The sequence below is a fragment of the Petaurus breviceps genome, unplaced genomic scaffold, assembly GCF_028583685.1.
Source record: "Petaurus breviceps papuanus isolate PSGF00001 unplaced genomic scaffold, PetGlider_PUasm1.0 37, whole genome shotgun sequence".
Taxonomy (NCBI): domain Eukaryota; kingdom Metazoa; phylum Chordata; class Mammalia; order Diprotodontia; family Petauridae; genus Petaurus; species Petaurus breviceps.
In genome coordinates this window covers 88,329,583-88,341,718 of record NW_027186296.1, presented here as the reverse complement: position 1 = coordinate 88,341,718, position 12,136 = coordinate 88,329,583, and the positions used below count along the sequence as shown (strand labels likewise).

The window sequence follows — 12,136 nt, the reverse complement described above, 5'->3', positions numbered from 1 at the left end:
GTTCCAACTCTATTCTTGGTCCTTACCTCGTCTCTTGCTGCCCAAGTCCAGGCCCTGCCAACATCTGGAAGCAACTGTTGGTGGCCCTTCCTGCCATATATTACCTAAGTATTCAATGAGTCTTTTTTTTAAACACACCAATCATAGGATTTAGAGCTGAGAGGGACCCTCCAGACCATCTACTCCATCTCTTTCATTTCACACAAATTTACAGAAAGAAAACTAAAATGAAGAGAAGAAAGGGATTCACTGAAAGTTAACAAACAACTAGCACATAAAACAAAGATATCATGTAACCAATGCAAAGATTCGAACTCAGGTCTTCTGATTCAAATCCATGATTTTAACTTCCAAATAAATGTAGTTCCTTCTGAAGTCATCAGTCTGGATAGTGCCATCGCTGGCACCAGGCTCTGCCCCCTTCTTTGAGAATGGTCTTCTGAAGCAAGCTAGAAGCCAGGCAAGAAAAGTTATCTCATTACTTTATAGTTACACTGTGTTCCGTGGTGATTAGAAATGATATACTACAGACTGATATTCATCTGACTGGGCTCCAGTCAACAGTAGTCTGTCCTCCCGTTTCCCCCCTCCAAAATCAAATACAGTCAAGAAAAGAAATATTTGCCACCTCTGAGATTCCAAAGACTGCTGCTGGAAGTGCAAGCAGCTCTCCAAAGGAGTTCTCCACAAGTTCTTGACAATGGTTGCAGCATATGAGTGTGGGCTCCCAAGGGGGCTATTTATTTGGACTCTTTTCCAGGGGTGGGGAACCTGCTCTAGACTGTTTGCTGAATGATCAATCAGGTAACTGATTTTAAATTTTATAAGTAATTTCCTTCTTCTCCCTTCTGCTCCTTGTGAGCTCCCACTCCTTTTTTCCTTCCTGTTCTAATTTCTTCACACACTCACACACACACACCATCCCCCTTCAATGAAATGGGTAAGTTGCCAATGCCTAGCAACAACACAGGGGCTAAAGGGGTGCTGACCCATGGCACTATATGCATCTCAAAGGTTTTGGCCCAAGTACCCTCATGCCAACATTTCCTCCCTATTTTTTCTTTTCTCTGCCATGAAACTGTGGAGCCTGCTGGGTTGCGGAAGTGCTAATTAGCCCAATTAGCCCTTTCTGTATGGTCACCCACAAAGCTTCCCCAGAATTCTCTGGAGGAAATACATAGATAGTTAGTGAGCTGCATGGAAAATTTTAAAGAGAGGCAGGTAATTTCTTTAAATCCCTGTGGGCCAGATGTGAGGGGCTCCCAGGGGAGAAGGTATAAAGGGGGAGGAAAGGAGATATGAGTCTACCTTGGAGTCAGTATGATGACTCAGCTAATAACCATGTGATTTATTCCTAGTATCTAGTTGCTCTCAATCCCAGAACTAGGGAGCCAGATTTTCCAAGCTAAGAGGGAGATCTCTAATCCAATCTTTTATTTTACAATTAAGAAAACTGAGGTCAAGAGAAAGGAAATAATTTTTGCCCTACCAGTACCTGCTCCTATGCTTTGAGCTGCTCCTGTTGCTTGGGTGTGTCCAGAGAAACAACTGTCCCTTGGTGCTATGTCAGTCAGAGCTGTAACTAGCACAAAGTGCCTAGAATTTTGCCAGAAACCAGCACAGGGAGAAAGTGAGCACATTTCTTTCCCCTGATAATCCCTGCCCCTGGGTCTTGCTCCATGGCCTTCCATTGGTCATAGTTGCCAAGTGGGTGCATAGGGTGTTCATGTAGGACTAGCATCTCTGGTGTGAGCTGAGCCCTTTTCAGGGCTGCTGCTCCATCTTTAGGGTCCACCTGTCACCCAACTTTCACCTGTGGCTACAAGAAAATATAGTGTGTGAAAAGGCCACACCCCAGTAAAACCATCTAGGTAGGCAGGCTAAACCAAGTTGAGGGTAACTGACAGTTGAAAGACTCAAAACTATCAGTGAATTAAGGGAATGTCTATGCCCCAACCCCCGGCATACAAACACTTTCTCCAGTGGAACTGGCAGATGAGACCAATTTGTTCCAGTAACCACAAAGGTAGCTGAGCAAATATTGTGGAGTGCTTAGGGCTATAGTTAGACATTGAGATTGCCAAGGTCATCCACTGCACCCCAGGCTATTGCAAGTAGTCTTGATTTTTGTCCTGCCATTGAACTTCAATGACCCTGAAAGAGAAAGTGATACTGATAACTGTGCAACTCTGCCTCACTTAAATCCAATTTACTCAAAAGTCATGAGACATCCTCTCGTCCTCTTCAAAAATGAAGCACCACCGCCACCACCAACAGTTGCCAAATGCCATCCCCAGGACAATGACCCTATCCTGGGACCTGTTTTCCCTTTCCCAACCAAGTCTCCAATTCCCATCAGAACAAGGATTGTACTCTCTGGGGATGGGTGACCTGCACCAGAATCTACATTGTTCTTTGGTCTATCCCCTGCTTCCTGCTGTACATATATACCCTGAATTTACCCAAGGATAAGAATTATTCAATTATGACCCTAATCCCAAAGATACTGTATTCAGCCACTGCCTCCTCCTTTTCTTTTTTCTTCTCCTCTTCCTCCCTTAAGAAATAAAACAAGCATTTCTAAAATGTAGTAGAAGAGGGAGAAAAAGATGATTGTACATGCAACTATAAATCTATTATATACAACTTGCTATTCCTTTTAAATATCAAATTAAGTCATGATGTAATTTTCTTTCTTTTTTTCTTTTCCCCTTCCCCACACTAGAGATGGCTATCATTAGACCCAAATGTGTGTGTGTATACATATGTAAAATCATTCTACCCTTGCTTCTATTTATCAGTTCTTTCTCTAGGGGCAGATAGTGTCTTTCTTCATAGGGTCTTTGTAGTTAATTTTGATATTTATAATTGTCAAAATGACTTAGTCACTCAAAGTTGTTCTTAAAAAAATACTGTTGTTACTGTATACAGTGTTCTCTTGGTTCTGCTCATTCTATTCTTCATTATTTCATGCAAGTCTATCCATATTTTTCTAAGATCATTGAGCTCATCATTTCTTAGAGCACAGTAGTATTCCATCAAATAATATACCACAACTTATTCAGCCATTCTCCAATAATTCTTAAATCTTAAAATAGAAATGAAAACATTAAAAAACAGTTTTAAGTAAAATAATAGAACAAGAAGGTTATTTTCCATTTTCAAGTGAATAAGCATTTATTAAGGATCATCAGGGATGCTAAGTGCTTTTCAAAATTAACAATATCCAGAATGAAATGATAGGGTTTTATTTTTGTTTGTTTTTATCTCTTTTTTTAGCTTTTTTTTCCTTTTTGGAGGGGGAAGGTCAGGGAAATTGGGGTTAAGTGATTTGCCCAAGGTCACATGACTGGTAAGTGTTAAGTGTCTGAGGCCGGATTTGAACTCAGGTCCTCCTGACTCCAGGGCCAGTGCTCTATTCACGGCACCACTTGGCTGTCCCTTTTGTCTCTTTTTGTATCCCTAATACTTAGCATGGTGTCTGGTACACAGCAGGTGCTTAATAAATATTGATTGATTAATTGATGATTGTTTAAACAATCCAAGGTAACAGGAGAGGCCTCTAAAGTTTTAGTGTATAAAGAGCCTCCCTCCTAGGGTTTTAATCTACCACTGGGCTTGAGTAAGTGACTTTTCAGGATCTGTCAGTGCCTGGGACATCTGATTCCCTGGTACTTGTGAAAGAAAAAGTTTAAACACCTGGAAGGCATCTTCCAGCTTCAGGGTAGACTCTGTCCAGGAGAGCAGGATGGAATGACTTCATGGTAGGTGATTCTCTGCCAGGGCTGAGGGTGCTAGCTGCCTTGTCTGCCAAAAAAAAAAAATGAGGTGGGAGAGCTGGCAAGGAAGAGCCAAGTCCAACCGGATTTTCTTCCCCCTTTGGTGCAACTCAACTTGTCTTACAATTCCTTGTTCTTAAAAATAAAATGGGAAAGAAAAGTTACCTCAGCCCCCAAACACTAAGGCTCCAAACCCGGGATTAGTAAATGTCGTAGGTGTTTTCAGCAGCCAAGGCCCGTTTCAACAGCCTCTGAAGACTTCAGCAACAGCATATCATTTCAGTCCTTAACTTCTTCTCCTTATTTACAATGAGGCTTTTAAGAGTCCTGTTGTTAGTATCTCATTTCCTCACCCCTCCCTCCAGGTCCATGATATTGATATATTAGGAGCAATGAATTGCATCAAGGGCCATAGGATTATGTCAGAGAAGTTGCTCAGGAGATATCTAGGGTGTTGGAATATATATGAATGAGTGAATATATGAATGAGAAAATATGTCACTTGTTTCTCAGGCGCTGTGTGCTCTCTCTCTCTCCCAGTAAATTTGTAAAAGGGACAAAGAAAGCAGTTTGTTGCCAGCCCTATATGATAGCAAAATGCCTTGTTGCTCTGAAGAAGGCCTCAGGTGGATAATTTAGGAAGATATAATAGGGCATTCTCATACACCAGCTAACTATTGGACACAATGCCACAGCTCTTCCTGCTTGGGGACTGGAAGACTTGAATATTATTAAAGGATCTGTCAGAAAGTACACCAAAGCTGGCATGTGCTAAAGCTACATAGTTGTTTGCCAGGAACTGGAGGGAGGGGAGGGAGGGAGGAGGAAATCTCAGCAGGCCTACAGTCAAGGAATAGTGGACACAGCTTTGATTTGAGAAAGTGTTGGCACATACAACTTCCTGGATGCAGATAACATCATGGACTTGGGGGAACATATTAAGTTGCTCCCCCTGTGGCTTTGTAACAGCTCTGGATGTGAATTATGCAATTCTGGATTGATATGTTAAGGACTTGAATGATCTCTGTCTCCAACCTGTGCAACCTCTGAGCAATCTGCTTTATGCTTAGGGCTAGATGGCTCATTCCATATGGGATCATCATTCCCTCCCCCACCAGCCCTATCCTGAATAAAAGCAAAAATAGGAAAAGTCTTTAGCACCTGGTCTGAACAAGAAACAGCACAGAACCTTGAGGGGAAGGTCCTTTCTTTATATAAAATAATAATTATAAATGCTACTTTATATTTGCATAACTTAGTTTTTTTTTCAAAGCTCTTTCACAGTCATTTTCTTATTTATTTCTCAACCACCCCTGTGAGATGGAGAAGATGGGTATTATTAGCCCCATTTTCTTTTTTTAAATTTTAATCCTTCTTCCTATTGTTCTTCTTGTTAGTATTATATTTCAAATACTTCACAAAGGTCCCCAATTTTGCTTCTACACCTTGGTAACTGGTCTTCATGAACTGCTACAGCCAAAAATATCATTGCCTCCTAGCCAACTTTCTGGTAATGAGCCTCTCAAAATTTCACTAGGCTAGTCCTCAGACAACAGACATACAGTAGGCTGCCAGGTCTGTACTCAAAGCTTTTCCAGCTTGGCAAGATCAGCCAAAACTTGTGCCCCACTGGGATAATATTGAAGAACTCAGGGTTACCTCAATGCCATGATGAAGCGTCAGAATACATCTTAATTCTTATGATGATGATGATGATGATGACGGCTGTAGTTGATACCAATGAATTGTTTTCTCATCTCTTTGAATTATATTTTCCCACCGAACCCATAGAAAAATAATGATGATTAATAGAATAGGTGCTGAGAAATGCTTTTCCTCTTTTCTTTGGAAGCTCAGACCCTTCAGACTATGCTTCTGACTACAGATATTGTTGCCATAACTCACTGCCTTCTTACTCTGAAATTTCCCTCTGCCATTGGTGAGTTCATTTCATAGTCTCCATTTTGGGTATAATGTCATCCTTCATTCACTTCCCAGTAGTGTGTTTGCTTCATTACTATGCCTCTTAATGGGTACCTCCCTCTCCCCCCAAAGAAAAGCAGGAATGGGAGCCCTATAGTAATAAATTATCCTATCTTTATTGCCCTGAGCAATAATTTTGCATGTTTATGCGGAGCCCAGGTCAGCAAGGTTTTCCCTTTGTCCATCTTTGAAGTTGGAGAGCTTTTGGAGCTTTGGGCTGCTGTATTGTGCCTAGAGAGGGTCTTTTGTATATGTGGAAAGTCTGATGGGACCTCTGAACTGGTAACTGGAGTAATAAAACTCATGTTTTGATGGACAAAACGGTGAACTATCCTTTCTTATTGGCATATGGAAAAGTAACACTTTGTCTTTTGTAAGCCTAGGGAAATCAGTGTATGAGCCATGTGTAGACTGCTTTGATCCTTCGGCACTATAGGTCATATGTAGCACTGGGATACTTACTGAGCAGCCACAGAGCTTGAAATGTTGTCATGTAGTTAGCATTAGTAACCTGACTAGTGAATAGTACTCTGAGATTTCTCTACTTTCAGGATCCCAGTGAAGTCCATTCTTGGACAGCTTCTTTCTAATAAACTTCTTTTGTTTCCTACCACCCAAAAAGTTTCTCCTCCTGGGAACATTTGAGTTTGAGTCATTTCTAGGGTACTGGATTTGCCTTCAAAACCCAACACTACCAAGAAACATTTGTATATAAAATATATTTATTACAACACATATGAGGACAGAGACGAGGCTTGCCCTCAAGCTCCAATTAGCAAAGAATAAGTGATATTTCCCTCTTCCTTTTTCTCAGAGGAATCACCTGCTGTCCTCACAAAAACAAACCTACAATGATGATACGGGAAGTCATGGTAGGGTGAGTGAAGCTGGGAACTTTAGTGAAAGCAGTATCAGTTTTCTGTCTCCTGGCCTGCTTCCCTTTAGAGTGTCATTGGCCAAGCTTGTGTTCTCATCTACACACCTATTCTGCATCTTGTCTCTTTCCTTTCCCAGGCTGCATTTCTACATATCTGTAAAGCAGTAGTGTTGAATTCAAATAGTCGGGATAGAGGCACTAACCATATAGAAGGATCCCTGAGGAACACATATTGACTTAGTTTTTTTAAATGTAATACTATCTATGCTTTATTGTATTTTTGTTTATTTTGTTCAATATTTCCCAATTATATTTTAATCTTGTTGCCATGGTACTCCATGTATGTGATACCTGTGCTGTAAAACATGACCTTTTGTTCTAGCCCCCTTACCCTACCTGGTGCTCTTTGACTACAGATAGCTTTGCTGCTTCCCATTCCTCATTCCTGATTGGTCCCATAATTATCAGATGCTATAGTTTCCATACACCTGGCTTACCACAGTCTTTTGGGGGCCTGGGGGTAGGGGAAGAACGTTTTAGAAATGCCATTTTTATATATCACTGCTATTACCAAACAATTTTCCTCCCCTCCCGCCCAACCTTCCTTTGTAGCAAATAAATATACTTAAGAAAAATCATTCAACACATTGCCTAGCTTGTTTTTTTGCCCTCAGCATTCCCCAATTTTTTCTCTAATCAATGCTTATATTTTGACCCCACGGCATTAGAGGACAGGAAGTCCTTTCCTATCAATACTTGTGCCTCAGGCCTACAGAATTATGAGAAAGTGAATCTCTTCCTGAAGATATTATGATTCATCTATTTTAAGCATTATTTAATACTGTTGTCATCACTGATAATCATCTCTTACTTGTGGGTGTTGCATGGCACTGGAATAACAGAAATGGATAAGACTTGGTATCTTACAGAGTAGGTTTAGTTGGGGACATAGGATGTATACCTAAATGGTAAATAACTATATATATGTAACCACAGAAATGGTTACATACTTTCTGTTTCTCTTTTCTCTGGGAATCTGGCTAGACTTGGGATACTTTTATGTCCTGGGGATCTCATATTAAACTCTAACTTAGAGGGAATAAGGTCAAGGAAAGGTTGAAAGGAATGTTGGCCCTTTTCTCAAGTGGAGCATTTATTTATTTATTTTTGCTTTTTTGGAGGGCAATTGGGGTTAAGTGACTTGCCCAAGGTCACATGGCTAGTTTTTGTGTTAAGTGTCTGAGGTCAGATTTGAACTCGGGTCCTCCTGACTCCAGGGCCGGTGCTCTATTCACTGTGCCACCTCGTTGACCCCTAAAGTGGGGTATTTAGTACTAAAGCTGGAGCTTCTTAAGGTGGGGGGAAATTCAATCACATTGTTGGGGAATAAAGTCACATACAAGGGAGATTCGATTCTTTTACTTAGACCCAGAAAGCAAAAGTAGCAGTAATGGATAGATACTACACAAAGCCAAATTTAGGTTTGAAGTAAGGAAAAAGTTCCTAATAAATAGAGCTACCCCAAAATGGAAAAATCTGCTTCTGGAGATCATGGGTTTCTCCTCACAGGTCTTTAAACAAAGATCAACTTGATAACCACTTGCTGGGTATATTCTGGAGTGTGGGAAAGAATGATTACTAATTATAATAGTTTACATGTATATAGCACTTTTTTTCCTTTTTTCTTTTGGAGGGGGGAAGGCAAGGCAATTGGGGTTAAGTGACTCACCCAAGGTCACACAGCTAGTAAGTGTGTCAAGTGTCTAAGGTCGGATTTGAACTTAGGTCCTCCTGACTCCAGGGCTGGTGCTCTATTCACTGTGCCACCTATATAGATAGCCCTTTAAGGTATGTAAAATGTTTTGTAGATATTATCACATTTAAATCTCACAAGAAGCCTATGAAATAATTTCTCTTATTCCTGTTTTACATATGAAAAAATGAGGCTCAGAGAGATTGTGACAATCTCAGGGTTATCAAACATGATGGGTTGGAATTTGGACTTGGGTCTTTCTGATTCAAAGTGTGGTACTCCATCTATTCTATTAGGAATTTTTTTTTTGGTCTTTATGAATTTGTTCATTTATTTTGAGTTTCCAAGGTTCAGTTCCCCAGTTTGAGTCTATTAGGAATTCTTAAACTTTCTTTGTATGTCATGGACCCCTTTGACAATATAGTGAAGCCTCTGGACCCTTTCTCTAAATAATAATTTATTGCTTACATTCATAATTGAAGGAAACGCTAAATTTCACTTGGAGGTTGGTGAAAATAATAATGTAAATTTTTTCCTCTTGCAAGTTCATGGAACATCTGAAAACTATCTACAAACTCCCTGTGGGTTGATGGTTTCAGTGCTAAAAATCCTTGTACCACATCATATTGACCTGATCAAGAATAGGTTAGACTAGGGGCATCTAGGTGGCGCAGTGAGTAAAGCACCAGCCCTGGAGTCAGGAGCACCTGAGTTTGGTTCTGGCCTCAGACACTTAACACCCACACAAAAAAACTAGGCGTGTAACCTTGGGCAAACTACTTAACCCCAATTGCCCTCCAAAAGGAAAAAAAAAAGAGTAGCTTAGACTAAAGGGTGTCTAAGGTCCCTTCCAACTTTGAGATTCTGTAATTCTGTGGTATTTTCTTCTCTAGAGAGGCTAACTGGAACAAAATCAAACATTTCAGATCTCCATTTTTAAAATTACCTGACCAGTATCAAAGATTGAAGACCAATGCGCTCAGTAAATTAGCTACCTTTGTCATCCTTGATATTTTTTGTTAATCACACCTTATCAATCAGCTAATCCATCTATTAGTCTCCAAATTGCCCTGACCTAAGCCATGTATCATTATTTTACTTGACAAAGAGGAGTTGACTAAGAAATTAGGAAACAACTTTTCCACCCAGAGAAAGCATATGCATATGCCATTAAGAATTTCTTTCCCCAGGGGATTTTCTAGCTGCACTAAGGTTCCATCCAGGTGAGGATTGAAAGATAGAGACCTAGGGGTGGCTAGGTGGCACAGTGAATAGAGCACCACTGGTCCTGGAATCAGGAGGACCTGAGTTCAAATTTGACCTCAGACATTTAACACTTACTAGCCGTGTGACCTTGGGCAAGTCACTTAACCCCAATTGCCCTACCTTTCCCCCTCCAAAAAGCAGAAAGAAAGAAAGACAGAAAGAAAGAAAGAGAGAGAGAGAGAAAGAAAGAAAGAGAGAGAGAAAGAAAGAAAGAGAGAGAGAGAGAAAGAAAGAGATAGAAAGAAAGACAGAAAGAAAGAAAGAAAGAGAGAAAGAAAGAGAGAGAAAGAGAGAGAGAAAGAGAGAAGGAAGGAAGGAAGGAAGAAAGATCTTTTGCCAGCAAATGCATTTTGGATCTCTTATCTATGGCTGCCACTGCAAATTCTATCTCTAGGTGCCTCTTTTTAGTGGATGGACAGGTACTCTAGAATTTTAATGGTTTCTCTATGAAAAAGCTTGCTAATTATCATGTCTGATAACCCAAATGTATAAAATTCACCAATGAGCAAGAAGACAGCAACTCTGCCTGAATTCCATTCCATCAAATAACCACAATTCATGCTGACCAACATAGATTTGTAGCCCTCCAAATATTTTTATGGGTTTAGAGTTTAAGATTTTGACTATATTTATAGCTTTGCTTTCTTAGATTCATAACCACATTATGGCCATTTCTTCTTTATTATACAAGGGTGGTTGCAATTATGAACATATTTAGAACTCTGCTAATAGCTACGCTTATTGAGAGTGACTTTTTTTTTTACTTGTTTCATACCCAGAACATAATTTATCCTAACATGGTAATTATACATGTATGTGTGCATGCAAGTGTATATGTGGGCACATTAAGTCTTTGTGCAGTTTTGAAACTTTAAATAACTTAGATTGTAGGTATACTGGAAACAATGAATTGATTTTTCTTGTAATGAGCCCCAAATTGTCTTCTCACAGCTGACATAGATTTCAGTTCTTCATGTTATACATGGGATCATAGTAAAAATTCTTATTTATATTGCATTTTGAAGTTTGCAAAACATTATTCACAACAACCCTGTGTATGGATAGTATAGTTGTTATTGCCTTTGTTGTTCAAGTGAGGAAACTGAGAACCAGACAGATGGAGTGACTACCCCAGACTGCACAGAGAATTATGGAAGAAGCTAGGACTCAAATCTAGATCTCCTGAGTCAACTTAAGTCAACAAACACTTATTTGCATACTATCTGCCTGGAACTATGCTGAGTGCTGGAGGCAGAAATACAAGCAAAAATAAGACAGTCTTTGCCCTCCAAGAGTTACATCCTAGTGGGGAAAGATAATACATAAAAGGGAAATTGAAAAGTGGAAGTGGGGAGGGGAGGCAGGAAAGGAGGGATTCAGGTAAGGGGCATGCTGGTGATAAGGGATGACTGGTCTGGGGCCCTTCCCCAAAATGGAGACTCTAGGAAGCACTCACCAATGGGAGAAGAGGCCCATAAAAACACAATCAAGACATAGTTGAGCAGTTGGTGCCATGCTCTTTTCAATATACCTTGCATTCATAGGATCCAGCTTGCTTACTTGTTACATAGGCTATTTTTTTTCTTCTTACAGGTTCTGAAATAAGAATATGCTATGTATAATTATGTTATTTCCCTTCTGGCTCTGCTTCTGACTTTCCAGGCTTTGTCACCATGTATTATTAGCCCCAATCTCAACCTGGAACTTCCTTCAGGGTCTGGGGCTTCCTCACCTTGGAACAATTTTCAGCCATGCCAGCCTACTTCTTTCATGGGTTAGCTCCTCCTGGGGCCTTCATCATGAATCTGTCTTCATTCTCCTCCTGGTTTTGCTTCTGACTTTCTGAACTTCATATATATCATATCCCTACATATGAACCTTCCTCACTGCCATCTGATCCTTAGCTCCCTTTTGGGAGTTATCTTTCCCCATTAGACTGTAAGCTCCTTGAGGACACAAACTTTCTTTTTGCTTGTATGTAGTCTTTGCACTTAACACAGTGCTTGGTGCATAGTAAGTGCTTAATAAATTCTTACTGTTTTGCCTTATTGCCTCATTGAACGGTCGGTAAAGGAAATAAATTTGCTACCACATGTACTTCATAGACTCATGTATATCTTGAAATTTCATGAATTTTCTGTAGAAAAATGTACATTTATAGCTGCACAGTGTAGCTTCATGATATAGTGGACAGAACTTGCTAGTTAGAAGGTGTGGGTTTGAGTTAAGCCCTGCTGTTTATTAAAACTTTGTATACAAATAGTCAGACCTAATAATTAAAGTAAGATTTATTGTGCATGGGTAGATAAAGCTGACATATTTTTTTTTAAAGCAATCAGGGTTAAGTAACTTGCTCAAGGTTACACAGCCAGGTGTTTCTGGGTGGGTGCTAAGTGTCTGAGCCCAGATTTGATCCCGAGGTTATCCCAACACTGGAGACGATGCTCTTACTCGATGTGCTACCTGGCCGCCCCTGAC

At 40.1% G+C, this 12,136-nt stretch overlaps 1 protein-coding gene across 1 annotated transcript in view; it reads right to left on the bottom strand.

Moving 5' to 3' along the window:
- Window positions 1-12,136, bottom strand: part of TCF7L2 (transcription factor 7 like 2) — a 460,229-nt gene that overhangs the window by 260,191 nt on the left and 187,902 nt on the right. The gene's annotated exons all lie outside the window — the stretch shown is intronic.